Here is a 23,283-nt window from a genome sequence, read left to right on the forward strand (position 1 = left end):
GGAGAAATTCTAGCGCTGGCCTGAGCCGGGCCCGAGGCGGCTGGCATACAAAAGGACATCAGCGGCAGGCGGAGCTCTCAAAGGTCATCTCCGTGAAAAGGCTAACGTGTCATTGCTTTTGTTCCTGCTCTTCTGAACATATGTTTGGCCGCGCTCCTTCTTTGCCCCTATCTGGCTGAAATCTAAACCCTGCACAAATACAACTTTTGACAGCGCCACTGTTTAGTTCAGCAGTCGCGAGGAGCGTCATCTTACCTTCTAGAACAACTGGTGGAAATCCACCCAATGCAAAACACCTGTGCTCGGGTTAACCAGCTCAAGAAGATGAAGATGCACACATCCGTATCACAAAGTGTCAGTGGAGATCATTCCAAAGTCACCACAGAAATGCTTGCCTTGCTGTGTTCATGTCCATCATCAAGTCAAGTCAAGTCACCTTTATGTATGTAGCGCTTTATACAATACTGATTATGCCAAAGCAGCTTTACAGTATTAAACAGGTTAACTATATGAGAGCAACAACCATAGCCAGCTGAGGATAAGCTGCAAGGCTAATGTATATGTTGGTATACAGTTTGTATGACACTTGTATGCTAAACAAATGGGTGAATCACACACAACTCTGGTGAAGAATATGAACAGGTCACATTTCATCTTAAAAAAATTAAAAATAAAATAAAATATATATATAAATATAAATATGAGAATGAGAATGAGGTTTATTGCCAGGTGTGTTTATACATACAAGGAATTTGTTACAGGTATGATATGTGCAAATTTGAAATGTAAATAATTATGTGTGTTAAATAAATAATGTATAATAGTGTGTGTGTTCCACGTTTATTGTCAAGTGTTCATGAGATGGATTGCCTGAGGGAAGAAACTGTTCCTGTGTTTGGCTGTTCTGGTATATGTGTATTTACATCTTGTGCTACCATTTATTGTAATAATTTAACATGCAAAATTACTGTTTTATATTAATACTAACCACGATTGAGAATAATGGGAATTAAAAAAAATAAAAATACAGTAAAATTACTGTAATTAAAAAATATTTTATGACATTGACTTTGCACTGTCACTGTCAAAAAACGTCTTTTATCCACCTTATTTTTCAACATGGAAGTAAGCCGTTTTCTGTCAATGTGCAAGACTTCCGGTTCATTAACCGCTGGAGGGAAATAACGAGAATAATAACAAAGTGCAGTAAACGGTAAACGATTTGCTCTACAAACCAGTGTGTTCATAATTAGGGTAATATATTAAAATAATATGGTAAGACACACCAGTTTGAAATATCAAGCTGCAAAACAAGGTGTTTTGTACAGCTAAAAAATAGCTGGAAGCGGGTGAGACCGGAAGCCAGACACATTACATTTACAAATGATCACACCCACTCTTACGGGAAAAATAAGGTGGATAGACAAGTCGAAACACTCAGCCTGGCGATTCTGGTGGCTTGAGCAGCAAGCATCTCCTTCCAGCCAGTAGCCAATCAGACGAGAGCGTGAGGATGATGCGGACTGACCGAGAGAAAGTGCTGAGGACGAACTCTGAGCGAACTGCTGATGAGGGAAACGCGTGACTGCTGGAGTGATCTGGCTGCTGTTGAGCTTGTAGTTGGATTCAAGGGTCAACTGTGCACAAAAACTACATCTGAACCCCAGTCAGATAGAAATCTCTGCTTAGGGCGTAAATTAGTCCTAGTTCCAGATCTCTGTCCTGACACATCAACCACACAGTCTGCTTTGCATTTGGAGAGGTTGGAGAAACGCCTGAAAGCGTGGAGCGTTAAAGGGATAGTTCACCCCAAAATGAAAATTACCCCATGATTTACTCACCCTCAAGCCATCCTAGGTGTCACTTTCTTCTTTCAGGTGAATCCGATCGGAGTTATATTCAAAAACGTCCTGGCTCTTCCAATCTTTATAATGGCAGTGAATGGCTGTTATTTTTCAATAGTCCAAAAGAAGTCCAATAAAATGCATCCATCCATAATAAAAAGTGCCTCACTGCACTCAATAAAGGCCTCCTGCAGCGAATCGATGCATTTTTGTAAGAAAAATATCCTTATTTAAAACTTTAAATATAGTAATCTGTAGCTTGCGCTAATTGTCGTACATCGTTCATAATAGAACGCCGTTCCAGCGGATGACGTTGGACGTATGAGTAGTGTAAAAACTCTGGTGAAAAGTGATGAACGCAGAAGGATAGGATATTCACACCGGAGTTTATGCTACGCCTGCATTGTGAATGCGCATACAACAATTAGCGGAAGTTAGAGATTACTGGTTATAACATTGTAAATGTGGATATTTTTCTTACACAAATGCATCGATTCGTTACAGGAGGCCTTTATTCTCCCCCCGGAGCCATGTAAGGCACATTTTATTATGGATGGATGCGCTTTATTGGACTTCTTTTGGACTATTGAAAAATAACAGCCATTCACTGCCATTATAAAGCTTGGAAGAGCCAGGACGTTTTAAAATATGTGACCCTGGAGCACAAAACCACAAGTCATAAGTAGCATAGGTATATTTGTAGCAATAGCCAACAATACATTGTATGGGTCAAAATTATCCATTTTTCTTTTATGCCAAAAATCATTAGGATATTAAGTAAAGATCATGTTCAATGATGATATTTTGTAAATATCTTACCATAAATATTAAAATAAAATTTTTAATTAGTAATATGCTTTGCAAAGGACTTAATTTAGACAGCTTTAAAGGCGATTTTCTCAATATTATCTCAGCCAAATATTGTCCTAACAAACCATACATCAACGGAAAGCTTATTTATTCCGCTTTGAAAAATCGACTGGTTTTGTGGTCCAGGGTTACATATAACTCTGATTGGATTCATCTGAAAGAGGAAACTCATGTACTCCTAGGATGGCTTGAGGGTGAGTAAATCATGGGGTAATTTTCATTTTTGGGTGAACTATCCCTTTAAACCAGCATCCCCATCGCCAGAGTGCTAATGTGTTTTGCTGGTACATTACCCATCAGGCTTGTGGTTTGCGCGGCTGTCGACACACATTGGGCCGGTTGTGAGCGCTGTCGTCACTTTGACGGTCCCCGCTGTGAAGAACACGTGGGGCGGGTGACGGCCCCTCATTAGTGCTCATGGAGGAGCTGTCAGGAGTGACGGACGGAGGAGCAGCGAAGCCCCCAGCGTCTCTCTGACATCAGCCTGACCTACATTTGCATGTGCGGGTTAAAGATGGATGTCTTTCCCGCACATTAAAAGAATAGCCGTCTCAAAAATTCAGTTGCATCGAGGGTTCACAATGAGCACAAAAAGCTCATGAAATCAAAAGCTCTTTTTACTAAATTAGGATGACAATACGTCCTCCTTTTTGCAGACATGTCTTGGTCTAAATTGCCTAAAAGGTCCAGGATTTGGCATTGTTTTCCTATTGTTCTCATGCTTGCTAAAGGTAATGACTGAAAAGTAGTTTGACCAATAGCATGCAGAAGCTGCATATAATCAACCAATCATGGCATGCTAAAAGGGATCTACAGAGAACGGTCAAAGCAATGCAAATAATATAATGTATGAGGACTGTAGAGAGATCATCAACAGAAAAACAAAGGACATTTAAGACAATTTAGAAATCCTGGCCAGGACATGTCTGGGAAAAAGAGAATTAGCAGGTTAAGCTTTATTTCAAAAGTCCATTGTAGACATTCTACATGTCAACCCACTCTAATTGGAGAATTAGTAGACTGTTAGGTTAGGGTTAGTAGAATAAGCTGACATGTAATTGCAAAAAAAAAAAAAAAAAAACTGTTTATAGGTAGTAGAATATCTTAAGCCTGGGACACACCAAGCCGACTTCAAAGATCTAGCAGTGACGAAAGCTGACGGTGTTGTCGCCTTGCGTCGGCTGCGTCTGGATTAAAAAAGCTGCACCAGAACAAACTGCTCAGACTACAGTCGTCTGCAAACTAGCATGCATGTTCTGTGTCTGCATGAGAGGAATTCTCTATCAGCATGTGTCAATAGTCTATATTTGTCATTCAAAAGGAGAAACCGAAACAAGGATATATATATGATATATGTAAATAATCTTTCCATTGATGTATGGTTTGTTAGGATCAGACAATATTTGGCTGAGATACAACTATTTGAAAATCTGGAATCTGAGGGTGCAAAAAAATCAAAACATTGAGAAAATCACCTTTAAAGTTGTCCAAATGAAGTTCTTAGCAATGCATATTACTAATCAAAAATTACGTTTTGATATATTTACGGTAGGAAATTTACTAAATATCTTCATGGAACATGATCTTTACTTAATATCCTAATGATTTTTGGCGTGAAAGAAAAATCACAAATTTTGAGCCATACAATGTATTGTTGGCTATTGCTACAAATATACCTGTGCTGCTTATGACTGCTTTTGTGCTCCAGGGTCACATATGAGATATATGAAATATAAACAAAGTAGTGCTTGCTTCTCAGTTAAGTTGACAGCTTTCTTTTATTGGAATCCTCAGGTAAGATAAAATAACATCTGTACCATCTCAACTTGCTCTCTTTCATCACTTTTGCTTTCATTCTCGAGCACTGACTAAACTGAACATCCAATCAGAGTTTTCGCTCTCATCGAAGGCCTGACGCTGATTCTACATACTGAATCGAGGCAAACTCTCGTCGACCAAACGAACTAGCGCAACAAACTTTGGCTTGGCGTGTTCTGGCTTTAAAGTGAACTATTCTCAAATCTTACCCCATAGCAGCTTTCGAATCTCATTCTCCACATGTTTTATGGGAAAAGATTCTTCAAAGTTCCTCTCTTTATGCTCCATGGAAAAATGATCAGCATATATGGCTTTGAATGGACATGAGGCTGAGGGAATAATGACTGCATTTCCAGATGCAATGAATTGTGCACAAATGTTCATGTTTGTTTTTCTTAGTGCAGTTTCTTTGGTTTCATGATTTGCCATGAATTTTTACAAACACGAGGTAAATCAGAGTGCAGCGATGCTGGCGATGAATAAAAGATGGTGAAGGGAGCGGGTGAGAAGGAGAGTGCGAGTTGAGGCATGGAACAGCGATTAGGCAGCACAGTCGTGGCAAAGGGGCTCTTTGCGGGTCTCGGAGGAGAACATGTACGAGCGGATCCCCGACAGACACGACATCCACTCAGAGCGCATCAGCTCCGACGGGACACTCCAGAGACCAGCCAAAGTGAACACCTATTAGTGCACACATTTCTGTTCATCCACTTCTGGACAAAAATGGATGGAAAGAGTCTGAGTTTGTCGAACTGAACTTGGATAAAGAGCAATGTTCCTGTATCGATGCAAGGGTTGCATTTGTATGCCAAAACCTCGTAGGTGTGCTTATGTTTGACACCCTGAACGCATAAAATGTAAATGAAAAAATGTAAACGCAGGAAATCTCCAGCAACTCTGGAATTGCACTGCTGCCCACTTTCCTGATGCAGTAACGGTATGCTTTTCTAGACTTGTTTTCTGATGATGGGCAGTGAGGGACAGTCTCCAAACCCAGACACTTGACACAATCAGGGCGTGAAATGTTAAAAATGCTCCTAGCCAAGACATCTCAAGTTTCTTTCTCTGCTGAGCAACTGACATTAGTGGAGAATCAGAATTGCACGTTGCCTTTGAGGTACTGTTTTTATTCACATTTTGCAGGTTCACTCTTAAAAATAAAGGCGCTTAAAAGGTTCTTCACAGCGATGCCATAGAAGAACCATTTTTGGTTCCACGAAGAACCATTCAGTCAAAGGTGCTTTATAGAAACATCTCCTTCTTACCTTTTTATAATCTGAAGAACCTTCTTTCACCACAAATAACCTTTTGTTAAACAGAAAGTTGTTAAAGGTTTTTATGGAACCATTTAGACAAAAAAGGTTCTTCTATGGCATCGTGAAGCTTCTTTTTTTTTTATTAGTGTAAGTCACTGGCCTCATGACTTGCTGATTTTGCATGTATTAGTATGAACTGTCTTCAATGAAAACATATGATTAGTATGTAAAACATCACCATAAAGCCCTGGAGCACATAAGTAGATCGTACAGTTTTGCCACCAATTCTTCAAATCATAGAATACTTACATGGTTAGTGCAAATTGTCACATGACCAGAGCAGTTTACTTCCTGTTTGCACCATGAGAAGATGATCAAAACTGAGAAGATGCTCCAAAACAAAAGGCTAGTAAAGTATGTTAACAAAGATATGACCTTACATAAAGTTGTGATCTTTAAGGAGTCTGGTATTAATATATAAATTCACAATTATTGTATGTTGATGGTAACAATAGTGACTGGTGGGATAACAGTGAATTTAGGTACAAAATATTGCACTAAATTAAAAGTTCAAATGTTACAAATAAGTTACAATATTGATGTTGTAATACTGGTAGCATTAATATGACAATTTTAAGATATATACAATATATATATAATATTGTATTTTATCTCAGTATTCCTATCAGTGTTGTATAAGGGTTTGTGCATAATAGTAACCCTAGAATGTGATGAAACAAAGTTTAAAATAGCTGGGCTGGCATATATACAAATTTTGATGACTGCAGAAATATGTTAAATCAGTATACACATTATCACAATTGTGATCGGCCATAAAACACAATTTTTCACACACTTTTCTAAAGCATTTTCAAAAAATTATTATTTCAAAGGGTTACTAATGACACATCATCTGGATATTGTCATGTCTGGAAAAAAATTGGGATTAAACGGGGTAAGGTGCAATCACATTTACCACTGAACTGTGAAATGTTGTGGAATATTTGAAATTCCATTAATTTCAATAGAAATCTGTGTGATTTGGTTGCATGCAGGGGTTAAAAAGTTCCCCATGCAGATTCAAGTTGCTTATGTGAATTTACTGTGATCAACAGAAAGCTGCTTGGTTTGAATATGACTGCTGTGCTTCATACATCACTGTTTTTTGCCCGCAAAATAACATGAATGTAACCGCACGTTTATCAGTCGTATAAAAATGTTAATGTCCATTACATTATGTATTATTGTCTCTGTGTGCAGTGTGGTCTCACTGCAAAAAATACTTATTTTTGAACATCAGCATTACAAAATACAAAAAAAAAGTATTTTTTTCTTGTTTTCTAGTATAAATATCTAAACATTCTTGAATCAGGATGCATTTACTTGACAAGTAAAATGACTTAAGATATTTTGTCCTGTTTTCTGTAAAAATATCCAGATTTTGTTATTTTTTTGCTTTAAACAAGTAAAAATATCTGCCAATGGGGTAAGAAAAATAATCTTAATTCAAAGGCTAAACAAGATTATTTTTCTTACCACATTGGCAGGTATTTTTACTCGTTTTAAGCAAAAATGAACAATTTTTTTTTAGAAAACAAGACATAATATCTTGTCATTTTACTTGTCAAGTAAATGCAACTTAATTCCAGAATTCGTAGACATTTATACTAGAAAACAACGAGAAAAATACTAAGGAAGAAAATGATTTTTTGCAGTGCAGCGTATCCCAGTGGCCGGCGAGCCGCAGGCGAGAGAGTTTTCACACACGCTGGCTTGTGCTAAACTTTCTGAACGCTCTGTAATTACAGGAGCAGGGTGTCTGAGGTGATGTGACAGCCACGCATCTGTCGCGTCCTCAGCCCTCCGCAGACACAGAGACACGTCGAGGGAGATTGACAGCAGACATGCGAGCTCATGGTGGGGCATTGACAGGGCCGCTGCCCGAGTCTTTTAGCACATGGGGCTGCCAGCTGTGTGTCGCTCCAGACCCGAGACAGTCAGCAGACGCACTTCATCTGACTGAAACACCACCCAGCACCGTCTGAAGAATTGCTTTGAAGTGCTGTGTACTGGAGCTTGTGGTGTGGATGAAAATACGTCTACATAATGCTGATTGATGACTTATTGAAGATTTCCATTGTATATTCACACAGTGGTTTGCAATCTGACCCGCAACACAAAATTGAGTTGTTGGAAATACTGTTTAAAGGGGATATCAGATGCAAAATTCACTTAAATTTGTGAACTTAAATGTGTGTTGGCAGTTTGTGTACACAACCATCCTACAATGATAAAAATCCACCCAGTGCATTTTTTTTTAAATCCCTACAAATCATAAGCACTTTCTCGGAGCAAGCCATTCTCAGATTCTTGGCAAAGTGGCATCACTTTGCACAGGCCCCTCCCACAATTGTTGATTGACACAAGCATTTCACCTTAGACCTGCCCTGAGTGAGCTGTCATCAGTCCTCCATTGTTTCAACACCAGAGCAGATTTAGACAAGAATGTCTCCTAAGTGATTGCGGTGTTTTGTTGTTGGATGTAATTATGAACATAGCAATCGTCATTTACTCCCGACATCTGAGCTGCTGAAGACGCAGTGGATTACATTTGTTTTTGAAGCGAATGTGTCCCCCAATCTATACTAAATGTGACTAAATTCGTGATCCAGATTCACCTCCAGAAGAACAGAGTAGCAAGTTTCACGACGAATGCAGCTAAAGTTAAGAGTCTCTCAGAGAACGGATCGTCACGCCACAGAAGAGAGGGGCGGGGTCAGAAGAGCTCATTAGCATTTAAAGGGGCATCCACCGAAACGGCTCGCTGTGAACAGAGATGATTTTGACAGGGTAAAAATGGTGTTGTTTTACACTACCATTGAGAAATTCTAATCAAAGCATGTTATACACTTTTCATGAAGACCCTAAAGAATCATATCAGCTTGTGGAAAATGGACATCTGATGTCCCCTTTTTTAGGGTTATGAAGATGCCTGCAAAGTTTTGTCACTCTGAAATGTTTTGGAATATGTGTATGTGCATGTAAATTTGTATCACAATTATGATGTTCACAGGTAAATTTGACACACGATTTCATGGTTAACGGCAGCTGCACAGACCCAAAATAGTTATTTGATGTATTTCGCTATGCCAGGTTGTCAACTAGTCTCTGGTATTTGGAAAAAATGAAAAATTGTATACTGCACTGAAGGATATTTTTTTTTTTTATCAGCTCAAGCATAGTAATTTTTCTGCAAATCGAACCATGATTTTGGTGTTGCTAGCACCTTGCTCTACTGCTTGAGCTACATGAAAACACACACACACACACACACACACACACACAAATGTTAGTTTTTGTGAAAAGTGGGGACATCCCATAGGCGTAATGGTTTTTATACTGTACTTACTGTATGTGCTATTGCTCTACACCAACCCTACACCTAAACCTACCCCTTACAGGAGACTGTGCATTTCAACTTTCCCCAAAAAAACCTCATTCTGAGTGATTTATAAGCGTTTTGAAAAGTGGGGACATGGGTCAATGTCCGAGATGTCACCTTCACCTTCTAATACCTGTCATACCTTTGTCATTATACAAATCTATGTCCTGACTTTTCACAAAAACGCGCGCACACACACACACACACACACACACGCAAAAAATAATAATTGTACTGAATCCAATTAGGGTCAATTTGACCCTAGTAGAACATAATGCAAGTGTTAAACGTTACCAGTCTTAAGGTAAATGAGAAAACATTTAAAAATGTTTCCTCTCTCAAAGGACCTCCTTACTTTTTAACATCCTGTCATATAAAGACCCTTTTCTACATCTAATCATTTACACCATGAAAAAATCAAGTCCCATCCTACATTTTTACATTTTATATACAGTAGAAGCAAAACCAATGCCAGTTCATGTTGACTTCAAAGTCAGAAACGTGATGCTTGTTAAAGAACTTCTGAACTCATCTTCTGAATGCTCTTTCTTCAGTAAATGCATAAAGAATGGTGGCATTTCAAACACACAGCAGGAACACTGGTGCATGTGCAAACAGCAGCTGAGAGCTGTGAGGCTGAAGTGTGTGTGTTTCTCTGGAGAGCAAAGGTCTCGCTCACAGCACTCCTCTCTAACATCAGCCTGACTGCAGAAACCAGCATCCTGCTGCGTCTTCAATATTCAATGTGCCTGAGGTAAACAAATAGGGCAGCAGAAATTAAGCAAAGTTAATTATTTAAAGGCACCAGTGCATTTGGACAGAGGCCTGAAACAGCAGCTCCACAGAAAGATTCGTGAAAAGTCTTCCACATGTGAAAAATCACAACTTCAAAAAAAAAAAAAAAAAAAATTCTCAGTATATTCTTGCATATATTAAGAGAGCAATTTAACATTTATATTATTTCTTTCTTCTTCTTTTTTTTTTTTTTTTTGCCTAGAACCTCTTATAATGTTTACACAGTGAAAACTTCCAGAGTGCTAAAGCCATTATTGACTCAGGGCCACTTCTGTCAAATAATAACGATCTAGGCTTTAATAACTGAAGCAAACTGTTAGTGTTGGCTGAGCAAGTACAGCAACCGATCAAACCATTTCATCTGCATTAAAGGCATAGTTCACCCCAAAATGAAGAATTCTGTCATGTACTCTCCCTAATGTCATTTCAAACTTGTATGAATTTCTTTCTTCTGCTGAACACAAAAGAAGATATTTCGAACAGTGTGGGTCACCAAACAGTTGAAGGTAGCCATGAACTTCCATAGTGAGGATTTTATTTTATTTTATTTTTTTAATAGAATGGCTACTGTCAACTGTTTAGTTACCCACATTCTTCAAATGGAATAAAGTAATTAATTCAGGTTTGAAATTACATGAAGGTAAGTAAATGATGACAGATATTTTGATATTTTGTAATACCGATTGATCCCGTTAAATTATCATAAGCTTGTTCCTAAAACACTGTGAGATGCAGAAGTAACTTCACTTGAATCATTTATTTGTTTATTTTGAGGGGTTCTATACACTCATATGATCCCAGACACTCTTGTTCTTCATGTATTTACTCTGTCATTGGTCTTCTTGTGTCTTTAGACGTAAATGATTCTTCTACACAGGAGGCCAGAAAAACCTCCTTGGAGAGCAGTTCAATTAATCTCACAGAGAGAGAGAGAGAGAGAGAGAGAGAGAGAGAGAGAGAGAGAGAGAGAGAGAGAGAGAGAGAGATAGAGAAATGTCATCATGACAAGATACAGTCTCAAAAAACACCCAGAGCATGACATATCCATATAAAGTTAAATTGCGCTGCTCACACATACTGTGCTTTCATATGCAATCAATGCAAATGTTTAAGAAAGTGTATATGAATTTTAAAATGATTTCCATAAAAATAGCAGCAAAATTTATTTTCAAAATTCATAATAATAAGAACCATTATTTGTGATTTTTAAGCAATATTGTAAAATATTTTTACTTCTTAAAATAACTGCTTTCTATTTGAATATATTTTAAAATATAATTTATTCCTGTGATTTCAAAGCTGAATTTTTAGCATCATTAGTCCAGTCACACGATCCTTCAGAAAATGTTTTATTTCAGATAAATGCTGATGTTTGAATCTTTCTATTCATCAAAGAATCCTGGAAAAAAAAATGTACTCGATTGTTTTAAATATTGATAATAATAAGAATAATATGAATAAATGTTTGAGCTGTAAATCAGCATATTAGAATGATTTCTGAAGGATCATGTGACACTGAAGACTGGAGTAATGATGCTGAAAATACAGCTGCGCATCACAGAAATGAATCACATTTTACTATAGATTCACAGAGAAAACAACTGTTTAAATTATAATAATATTTCACATTTTTTACAGTATCTTTGATCAAATAAACGCAGCTCTGTTGAGCAGAAAGGAGACTTCTTTAAAAAAAAAAAAAAAAAAAGAACAAATCTTAATTATCCCATACTTTTGGCCAGTAGTGAACATATAGAGCATCTGAGACACACCACGAGGAGACGCCTGTTTTTTTGTTTATCACATTTCCATCTATTATATCTACAGACCAGCAGCACAAGAATGAGATTTGCATGAACGTTACAGCTCTAAAGCAGAAACAGAGGAACAGTCTGCTTCCAATGGACATAAATATTATGGCATGTTGTTGCGGTCAGCGCTTGGCTTTCTGCTGTATTGTTGCTGCACTTTTGGCTGTATTTTAATACTATTGCTTTGCCAATAGCACAGTCAATACGTTTAAGGAGCTGGAGAGAATCGGCATGAGTTCTGCTCTGTAACGATTCCCAATACAGCTGCCTGGAACCGAGCATTGATTCATCGAGAACGCCAGCCGTGATATACCACTGTGTAGGAACCGGTGTATTCTCTGAGAGTATCCGGCCTGATCTTTTCCAGCTTTCTCATACACACACACTCTCAGGACAATGCAAACAGCACAATCCCACTATGAATTTTTCATAACATCATGCTCAATACTAAATGCAATAAGTGTTTCTTGTAAGACGACTCCCTGGCACTTATAGCGCTTGAGAGCGTGGTGTGTTTCCATTCTCAGAGTCTGTTCTTGTGTGTGATACCCACCGCTGACAGCACAGAGACCCTCAGAGACACACAGAAGGTCACATCAACAGATCTGCCATAACCAGATTCCCTCCGCTCAACTAGAACATCCCCAATCCCTTTAGGAAGTCATGCTACACCAGCGTTTGAGTAATCTGTGCTCATCTGGACCCAACACAAACTCACAAACCTGCTTAAGCAGACCGACTCAGTGCATCTGTGCTTTACCAGGGCAATGACTTTGGCTGGATTTGGCCTTTTTAATGGGTTTACATTTTCTGCCTCGAGCAATTTCAAACAGGGGTCATGATCAGATATTTGAGGCTATTAATCTCAATGGCTTTGTGTGTTTGGAGTCTTTTGCGATATCACATGACACTGGTCATCAGAAAAGAGATTAAAGAGCGAGCTATTCCATGTTCTGGGGTTGACTTATATTTTCACTCAGAAACTAATAGTCAATTTCACAAAGTAGTACAAAGACAAGGCAAGTAACATTTAATTAAACATCAAATTTTAGTGGAAACACTGAAATAATATTTTCTTGTAAAACATACTCTGGCAATCTTTAACTTACAAATGATCTTTTACAGAGTATTATCTTTTGTCCTAATTAACTCAACCTAATTAAATACCAACTTGGTATTTGGGAAATTCTCCTCAAGTAAAATCAAGTCAAGTCAAATAATTCAAGAATAAAATAAAAAAAATTGATATGTATTTAAATGTATTTATTTGATAAATAAAAATGCTATAATATCATAATCTATCATTTTTAATATTTATTATTTACATAAATATATCAATTTATTTCAGTTTAATTTGAGGTCATGTTTTTTGTTCATCTATCAGTATCTAATCCCTTCAAGTTTGGGAAGACTCTTAAATTAATTTGCTAAATTTTCTATGCTTTTGTGCTAAAAGACATTTGAGGTCATTTTATATATTGTGTGTACATATAAAACAAATCTTTTCCATGCATTGTGTCTAATAGCATCTTTTATACGTGACTGTTCATAATAGATCACCTGCTAATCAGTCCAATGCACAGTCATAACTTTAAGAAGGAACACAATCATCAGTATTGAACACTATCGAATGTGTCCATTAAAGTTCATTTGCAGCAGAGAGACACTAATGGACGCAGTCAAACCATCTGATTTAGAGATCTGCAAACAGATACTGACAGTCTCATGGAGAGGTTCGCTCCAGCATCCATAACTGTCACGAAAGTGAAAGAAAACAGAGCCACGCATATGTGAGCTACCGAACCGGGTTAACAGGCCATCACCCACCTTTACCACATGACAGCTAGTTGTGTCATTGTGGCATATCCAGTGATATGTCAGGCTTTGTTCGGAAGACGCAAGAGCCGTCATTAATACTGCATGCAGAAGGCTTGTTTATCTCATGAAAAATGCAAGGAGAGGGATTCTTGTGCAGGCCGCTGTGCTGGATCTGCTCAGTTATAATCACAGCTACACCACACGCCTCTTTAAACAAAAGAGAGGAGTTTGGGTGGGAATCTTTCACTACCTCACGATTCAATTCATATCGATTCTTGGAGTCACGATTTGATTAAAAATCAATTCACGATTTTTCGATTTATCATCACGACTTACGATTTTTCATCAACTTTTTTTGTGCACACTACATGTCAAATACACCAGTATTTTAATATATTTTAAAATGAACCAGTTTATATTATGGATAATCCTGACTCAGGAAATCAGTGTTTCCTATTAACTATTAACTTCCTAATAAATCAAAAATATTTTACACTTCCCATTAAGGATGTGCCCAAATCTGAATTCGGTGTTCGGAAAGTATACTACGGAACTGTGGCAACGTCTCCAAGATGCTAAAAGCTGCTTTAAACACAAAGGATGCTCACACCAAATGTTGATTTCATTTAGTTAATAGAAGTTAATTGATAAAGAAAATCTGTTTATGACATTATTTTGACAGCATCCTCATTTTTCAGCATTTTTACTAAAACGTTTAACAGCGCTGTAGCTTCGCAGGAGCTTTCTTGAAGCATCTTTGAGACACAGTTCTTCTGGATTTAGTCTGTCTCAGTTTCTTCATATAATCACAGACAGACTGATGATGATCAGATCTCTGTGTAGAGCACAGAAATCTCACTGGATTATTACAATTAATGGCAAAATGAATGTTTGGAAATGTAATCTGATATTTCTCTGATATATCTCCTGACACACTACAGCAAAAGATAGAAATAACTGACTTAAAAACATTTTTTAGCTGCTGAAAATACTAGTGTTCTAATCATTTTGCCCACCGCTGTATATTAACTAGAGAATTTGCCCAAAGTCACCTGAACCTGACCGTTTTCTGAGCGAAACCGACCGGACGAGCGTGAGAACTTCAGTTTCCACTGGAAAGCTGTGGCGGCTCGATTGCACGCTCCACTGCCCTCTGTTTTCCCGGGCCGGCACCAGAGTGCACAGAAAAAAGTAAAGTGTCAGGCCATAATCAGGTTAGCGTGGGCTGTGATGGATTAAGCCACAGTCGGGGAGACGCTTCTCCAACATTAGGGTGTCTGAGATGTCAGTTGGAGAGCAGTCTCATTAATAGCTCTCCTTCAGATTACTGCATTAAGTTTATTAGCAGCTCCAACTCTGGGAGCACTTTGAGCTCTCGCGTCGACTAAAGCCAGGGTGTGGGCGAGCGTCTGTTTGGCCTCGGTGCTGCCGTTAAAAAACAGCAGAGGCCAAATCTTCCCTGGCTTCTCGTAAACCTGCGAACGGATGGCGGTCTGTCATCTGCATCTCAATAAGCTAATAGTCCTAATGTGTGAAAATTGATTTTTAGGAACATGCAAACCTTGACCTGCTATTCAATTCCTTGTTCACTTTTGTGTTTTTCATCCGTCCTTGCCTTTGATTTACGCCGGGTCATTATCGATAAGCTGCGATTGATTTTTCAGTGACGCGAAGCGAGGGCTTGGAGTGTGGGACGGAGATGAAGACTTTCAAGGAGAGATCATCCAACAAGTCCATCCTTCTTCCGTCCCGAGAGAGGAAAAGCGAGCGGCTTAATCACAGCTGAGCTCTCTATGATCGCCTTAAGTGTCCTTGCCTGGGAACCTCCGAGAAGATCCGCTGATATTCGATCCCAGGTGCGTTCTGTGAAGAAAGTCTGACCCGAGACCCATGAGTTCAGAAACTTAAACCGCAGCTTCAATTAACTCGAACATGAGCAGGTAAGAAGCTTTCGGGACGCGGCCTTCCTCCGTCATCCGTTCGCGCGGATCGTTTTCCCAAGGTGCTTTGGGAAGGCGATTCCCTGACTCGGGATAGTCATAACCCTCGGAGAGCGTCACGCTGAATTTCCCATCTCGGCAGTGTTGGTGATACAGGTAGCCGTTTGTCTGCAGAGCTTCATCCGTTCACATGGAGAGGAGCTGGCTGCTTCTATGAGCCAGTATTAGCTTTCCCCTGAGGGAGAGTTCTAATTAGGTAATTGACTGATGCACAAAGCAGGTGCATGTATCCGTTACAACAGAGCTCGACCTGTTCATTATTAAACAGTGACCCTCTTCGGCGCCTGTGCCAAAGCCTGAAGTGAAAGTCCTCGGAAGATTTGCAGGATCGTAATTACGCTTGCCGTTCGCTCAGCTCCAGACGAGGGCAAAATTCTCTCCTGATGTTCACTCTTAAAAATAAAGGTGCTTAAAAGTTTCTTCACAACCATTTTTTGGTTCCACAAAGAACTATTAAGTCAAAGGTTATTTAAAGAACCATCTCTTTCTTACCTTTTTATAATCTGAAGATCCTTCTTTCGTCACAAATAACCTTTTGTGAAACTGAAACATGTTAACGCTTCTTTATGGAACCATTTAGACAAAAAGGTTCTTCTATGGCATCGTGAAGCACCTTTATTTTTAAGAGTGTTGGCCAGGTGAAAACTGATTATGGGTTGGAATCGAAAATAAATTTTTTCAAATCCTGTGTGGGCATCTTTTATTTTCAGTTGGCGAAAAGTTGCTGTTAAAAATGTATTTCTCTTTGAATCATTCATTCAAGTGATTCATTCAAAAACACTGATTCATCCAGTAATGAAACAAGTAAATCTTGAGTGAGTCATTGAATCATTCCATTCATAAATTCCATGAGATTTTGTTTAGTTGTCTAATATGTTTTCTTCAGAATTGTGAGAGAACTACAACCTCCATTAAAAAAAAAGAAAAAAAGTGTCAATTTATCCAGAATCGTGCGGCTCTATTACGCACACAAACAGCTCTTACTCAAGTTTTCGATTTTTGTTCATGGTATTCAGCAGCAATTTAATGTTTTGCAAAAAGAGACACAAAATAAATGTGTGATATCTAAATGTTTGACTTTTAATGTTTGTGATTTTTATTTAACCACATTGGAATTGAAAATGAATCAGAATTGATCAAATTCAAAGGATACCCGACCCTACACATGATATGATCTCAGTGGACAGAAAAAAAAAAATCAAGGTGGGCTGTGTTTCCCAAAAGCATCGTAAGCCTAAGTTGATCATAGCTTCATTTCTTTCAATGGGTCTGCGATGTACTTAAGTTGCTTTTGGGAAACGCAGCCGTGGGGAGTTATTCTTATGGACAGGTTTCAGCAGTCGCTGATAAAAAGAGGGGCTCCCAGTGAATATAAACTGGACAAAACAGAGAACATGCTCAGAATAGTTGGCTTTGTGGCTCTTAGCATGAGAGAGATGTGCAGCTCCTGCAGCCGCGCTGAGATTATTTACTGAAGTAAGCCAGCAGTCAGGATATGGATTGATAGCTGAGAAGTAAATTGATTCAGAGGCTTGAGCTGCAGAAAACACGAGACGTCTCTGCCATTTTAATTCAGCAGGCCACACATTTCATTTCAAAGAGCCGGGCAGAGTTACGAGAGCCAATCGCAGAGAAGTCGATGTCAACGCCATTACATCATTACAGGCCGAGAGCGATCCAAAGTTCATCTTGACCTCAGCTCCGGTGGACAGGCGATGACCGATCCCTCCGTCACCGCTGGGTTCGTCCATATATTTCTATAGTGCTTTATTACAATACTGATCATTTCAAAGCAGCTTCACAGAAATAAACAGGAAAATAACAATGTTAATGTTCCAAAATGGATTAATTATGAAACAAAGTCAAAGCAGCTCTAAAGAAGACAACAACGTCGTACAAACCACAGTATACTGTATGTGCTTGATCCTTCAATTATAGCACATTTGGCTTCTGAAGTAAAACATGCGTTTTTAACTTTTATTAAATATCCTGAATTAATGATCTGATCATGGCTTTGATGTGACATGAGTGTATTTTCATGTTGACGTGACATTTTTCAGGTTTTGAAGAAAACAATGGGAGAAACCATAAAATAACACATTAGCAAGAAATTGATTCGTCATTGAATTCATTTTTTTTTCTTGAATTAACAAAATAAAAACATTCTTTAAATTGAACATGGGATGCTTTCCATCATTGCCAAACTATACTGTAAAAAATATGATCAATAAATTATGGCAACATATGTTTTTCCATCACTTTAGCTCATCAAATTATATGAGACTTAACACATTTTTTTAAGTGACTTTATTATAAAGTTGAAATGTCAAATACAGCCATTTTTATTATACTTAATTTAAGGCAGCAACTGAAATTAAGATTTAAAATAGAAGTAGGAGGAATCTTTTTAAAATTGTAGTTTAATAATACAATGTTTCCTGAAAATATGCTTTTCCTAGTTCTTAAGCAAAAGACCAATGTAGAATTCTCCTGACACATTTCAATCATTTATTAAAGAAGGGATTTTGAAAGAAGAGTGGTGGGGAGCAAATTTAACATTTCAAAGACAAAAAACAACGTTTATAGCTAATATAATATGTTGTTTAATACTGGAATGATTGTTTACTTTTTGTCAAAAGACAGAATTGTTCCCCTAATTTTCCACCATGCAGTGCCTATCAATAAACAGAAGCAATGTCCTGAACTCATTCCACAAATGAAACTAATGCTTTAATTAACCCTAAGTTATTAGAATGGATCAATCAACCCTAAACCTATCCTACAAAGCAGTAACTCACAACAGCACCACGCATTAATAAAAACAACATCTATGGGGCATTTCAGAGGAAAAAAAAATGACAGATGCACAGATAAAGGTTATAACATGATTATGTTTGTGAGATGGGACTGATATTCAGAAATCTCATCAGCACAGATTAGTGGACATCAGGGTACATCCAGATGTGGCTCTTTTCCAGAGAATTAAATAATCATAATCAAGCGGCCCTAAACAAATAAACAGACAGATCTCCCGCTGGCGTGATTGGATTTATTGGAGCATTGGTTGACTTACATCAAACAGATCCCTTTGTTTGTATAGTGAGCTCAAACAATCAGAGCATTCATGTAATCCAGTCAGACATGTCCATCGCAGGAGAGTAATGGACTGTGTTTTTAGACACATCTCGCCACGTTCTGATTCAGCTCCAATAGAGTTCACTCAGGTGCATCATGTTTTACTATCAACCATAATCTCTTTATGTCTCTCTTACAAGAAATAGGTTTTTGTAATCTTTTGCACAAAGCAAACTTCATAGATTTGAATGTTTTGTTCAACTGTAATTTATTAGAGAAGCCCTCTCATAAAAATCTAATTTTCAGTGATGTTTAATATTGGTCAGCAGCTGCGCTGAGTTATTACATGGATGTCCTCATTCAGTGGACGATTCCTGTTAGCTCTCTGGAGTGAATACGTTTGTAGTTTGCGTTCCTGCAATGATGAGTGTCGGTCTGTTTTCTGAGAAACTCCAGACTCTTTCCACAGAAGGCATTTTTCTGACTGCACTCGGATCTTCTGTGCTCTCTGAAATAGGGCTATTAAAAGCAAAAAAAGTGCCAATAAAAATGATTTTTATGAGATGTAAGTGAAAGCTAAGGCCTCCTTCCTGGAGTTTGGTTCACGTTCATCTTGACCTCAGCATACGCTGCAAAAAAAAAAAAATGATACAAGAAAAAATCAGTGTCTACAAATTCTGGAATTAAGATGCATTTGACAAGTAAAATGACTTAAATTAAAATATGTCTTGTTTTCTGAAAAAAATTAACAAAATTGTGTTAGTTTTTGTTTAAAACAAATAGAAATAGCTGCCAATGGGTTAGCCTTTGAATTAAGATTATATTTCTTACGCCATTGGCAGATATTTTTACTTGTTTAAAGCAAAAAATTTTTGGGATATTTTTACAGAAAACAAGACAAAATATCTTAAGATATTTTACATATCAAGTAACTGCATCCTGATTCAAGAATTTTTAAAAATATTTATACTAAAAAACAAGACAAAAACACTAAGGATGAAATTGATTTTTTGCATCTGAGCCTAACACTGACCGGTCATTCAACAACACACCGATCAACAGGTTTAATGCACATTAAAAAAGAGAACCAGTTACAAGAGAACATCCACAAATGTGGCACGGTTTGAACTGCTGTATGAAAGCTTTCTCTACAATCATGCATTAACAAAACTTCAGTTGCTGGTAAACAGGATAAACCTGAATATTACCGTTTATTAAAAAAAAAAAAAAGACCTAACAAAAAAATAAGGCAACCTTTCACACTCAACTTAAGTTAACTCAACTATCAACCTACAACTTAAAAACTATAGTTCATCTAATGAATAAAAGTCAGTCTGTTGAGTTTTAAAAGATCTGTCAGAGCAAACAAAGATGTTTTTGCATTTAGCAATGCTCATCTTTTTTAACAATCCTCTTTCTTTTAGATGTTTATTTTCAAAGACTTCTACACAATATGGGCAGTATTTGCCTCTTAAAACTAAAGGCAAACATTTATGCTGATAGACAAATAAACAAGTTGTAATGAGATGCACATATACAGTAGCTCAGCACACGATTCTCAACCATGGTGAGGATCAACAAATGTTAAATCAGTAAAAATATGAACTCTGATGAGAGCTAACTGACAGTGACCGCAGCAGCAACAGCATAAATGAAGCCAGTAAAATTTAAAACAATGATAATATTTTAATAATAATTAACATAAAATGTTTTCAAGCTGCAATGCATGCTGGGAACTTGTGTAATATTGTTCGATGTAAAATTGTTTGTTCAGATGACTCAATTTGAAAAGTTGGGAGAACATTTGGATGTGTTGTGAACAAATACTTGAGTATCTAAGTAAGGTTAACAAAACAACTTTTGCTAGCAACACGTTTAGAGTATTTTTGTTCTGTTCACACAAAAAATTAAACTTGACTTTTTTTTTTTTTTTTACATTGGTTAGTAGAACTTTTCGAAAGTTGGATTTTTTACAGTGTGACTCTGTAAAACGTGACCTGTTCCTCTTCAGGTCAAGATCATGGCAGAGCCGGAGGTCAAACACACACCTCACGCCTTAATGAAAGCAATAAATCTGATTGGTTTCCCTTCTCCTCTTTTACAAGCGGCGTGCCGTGTGTGGGAGCGTCTCCAGCGTTTCATTCCTCTCACCAGGTGCACTTATGCTGCAAATGAAACTTGATCACAGTTAAAAGTGGCACAACCCCTGAGAGCAAAAATGCTTTTAGGAACTTTTAAAATGGTGTTTAACAGTGCCACTAAAACTTCCTCCGAGTTCAGACCCACAGAGACGGCGATGGGAGGCTCTCACCTTCATTTCTTAGGGACAGGTAAATATTCTCTGTTGGAACACTGCAAAAAATGCTTTTCTTACGTAGATTTTTTTGTCTTGTTTTCAGTCAAAATATCAAAGAATTCTTAAATCAAGAAGGATTTTATAGACAAGTAAGTTGTCTTAAGTCAAAATGAAGTGAGTTTTTCCTTAGAACAAGCAAAATAATCTGCCAGTGGGGTAAGCAAAATGATCTGATTTCAAACAGAAAACAAGATTATTTTGCATAACCCACTGGCAGATTATTTTGCTTGTTTCAAGCAAAAACTCACTTCATTTTGACTTGTTTTTTTTCTGAAAACAAGACAATAATTTTTACTTGTCTAGAAAATCCTTCTTGATTTAAGAACTTTTAGATATTTTGGCTGGAAACAAGACAAAAAATCAAAGTAAGAAAAGCATTTTTTGCAGTGAAACCAGCTGTCAGAAACGGGCACATCAGGGCGACATGTTTCATTCTTTCTTTTAAAGCCCTCCACTTTTCCTGACATTATATTTCTGATCTTTGGGTCTCAGCGCTCTTTCACAGGCATTTTGAGCTTGGAGAGCGTTTCAGTGTAACTTTTAAAAACAACAACAACAAAAACCTTCATATTAACGTTGAATCTGAAAGTGATCATTTTTCCTTTATGGTGGAGCAAAGTGAAGATTAACGCACTGGTGTCAATAGCGGGTGCTGGAGGGCAGAGCCTCTGACCCCTTCACTCGTCTGCTTGTAAAAACAGCTACGGGGGGCACCGACAAGTCAAGAAATGGAAGCCATGTGACACAAGACAGCGCCTATAAATATGCACAAGATCACAGGGCCACTTAATGTAAGAGAGGGCAGACTTCTCTTTTACCATCGCCACTACAACATCTTAAAAAGTGCCTGTCGTGTCATATGAAACCAATAAAACACAAACACTTCCTTACTCTGAAAAAAGAAAACGGCCACAATCCGCTGTGTGGACTTCAGCTTTCTCTGCACTCTTACCTTCCCCAAGACGGCCTGAAATCTCAGCAGACAGAATGAGCATCAAACCGCATGGAGCCTGCAGAGTTCAAGAGAAAGACGAGCTGCAGTTAGAAATCAAAGTAATAGAAGAGCCAAACAAAACTACTTAATCTCAATTTTTGCGTAGTAGAATGAAGCTCAAGTTCTTTCAACCCTAACAAGGTCAAATGTAAACAATATTGAGAGTTTCCTTGAATTAATATTTCAAAAATGAAAATTCAGTGATCTTCTCAGTCTCCATGTTGTTGCAAACCTGTATGGGTTTAATATATAAGTCATATGAACTACTGTTATCATGTTTTTTGTTATTTGCATACATTTGTGATTTTAATAAAGCATACAATTTCACAGTAAGAATGCCTATAAATCTTCTAAATATGCTGCTGTTACTACAGGTTTGGAATGAAGCAAGGGTAAGTGATGAACCCTTGCAATTGCAAAGTATTATGTAATAATTTTAAACAAATATTTGTCAGTACAAAAAGCATAGTGGTGTATATGTATATATATATATATATATATATATAACAGTAAAATATTTGGTAACACTTTATTTCAATAGTCCACTTTAGACATTCTACTAACAGTAAGTAACTTTGCAGCTACATGTCATCTAGCAGTCATTAGAGTATTAGTAGACTGTCTGATTAATATTTTCTAACACTATTTTGATGGGTCCACAACATACAACATACTGACTATGAGAAACTTTGCAAGTATATGTCAACTTATTCCATTAACCCTAAACCAACCCTACTGAGAGTTAGTAGACATGTAGTTGACACGTAGTTCCAAAGTTACTTATAGTTAGTAGAATGCCCAAAGTGGACTACCGAAATAAAGTGTAACCAGATTTTTAAAATGTTTATAATGAATTCTCTTCTGCTCGCCAAGCCTGCATTTATTTGATCCAAAATACAGCAAAAGCAGTAATATTGTGAAATATTTTTACTATTTAAAATCACTAGTTTTTATTTGAATATACTTTAAAATGTAATTGATTTCTGTGATCAAAGCTGAATTTTCAGCATCATTACTCCAGTCTTCAGTGTCACATGATCCTTCAGAAATCATTCTAATATACTGATTTGCTGCTCAAACATTTATTGATATTATTCTTATGATTATCAATATTTAAAACAGCTGAGTACATTTTTCAGGATTCTTTGCTGAATAGTAAGATTCAAAGATCAGCATTTATCTTAAAAAGTGTCTGAAGGATCAT

Source organism: Onychostoma macrolepis, chromosome 05, assembly GCF_012432095.1.
Source record: "Onychostoma macrolepis isolate SWU-2019 chromosome 05, ASM1243209v1, whole genome shotgun sequence".
Lineage (NCBI taxonomy): Eukaryota > Metazoa > Chordata > Actinopteri > Cypriniformes > Cyprinidae > Onychostoma > Onychostoma macrolepis.